Raw genomic sequence first — 695 nt, 5'->3', positions numbered from 1 at the left:
TATGCAGACCGGCTGCAATGATGCAGGGGAAGAGAAAACCCTAAGGGAGGTATAGCTAAGAGCCAGTGTGGCATGGAGTTTATGTTGTGAGCCAGAAGGCTTCTTGTGGTTATGTTACAGCTATTTGGCTCTGGGTTTAGTTATTGTTATACCGGAGGACCGGGTGAGGCTGTAGGGGCATGAGGAGGCCTCATAGGGCTCCCCAGTAGCTTAGGGGCTCCTGGTGCCCCGTGAGGGCACAGTGTGCAGTATCACAGAGGACAAGGAAGCATGAGAGGTGTGGCATAGGCCCTGAGAGAGCGAGGAAGTGCAAGAGGTGCTGCACAAGCGCGAGAAGTGCAGCATGAGCGCGAGAGGTGTGGCATGGGCCCCGAGAGGGTGAGGAAGCGTGAGAGGCACAGCACAAGTGTGAGAGGCATGATATAGGCCCTGAGAGGGCGAGGAGGTGCGGGAAGCGCGACATAGGCCCTGAGAGGGTGGGAAGCCCAGAGGGTGTGGTCACGTGTAGTTTACAGACACCCACCAGGGTGTGAGCAGGAAAGGATCCCGGAGGGGCTCCACTGTGGTGGGGACCCCAGAGGGTCAGAGGGGCGCAGGGTGTGGGACCAGCCCAGGAGCACTAGAGAAAGGGGCGCAGGTTGTGTGACAGGCCCAGGAGCGCCGGTAAAGGGGAGCAGGTTACAGGACAAGCCCAA

Source organism: Crocodylus porosus, unplaced genomic scaffold (assembly GCF_001723895.1).
Source record: "Crocodylus porosus isolate Cpor-Errol unplaced genomic scaffold, CroPor_comp1, whole genome shotgun sequence".
In the NCBI taxonomy this organism is placed as follows: domain Eukaryota; kingdom Metazoa; phylum Chordata; order Crocodylia; family Crocodylidae; genus Crocodylus; species Crocodylus porosus.
Note: the sequence above shows the minus strand (reverse complement) of the source record.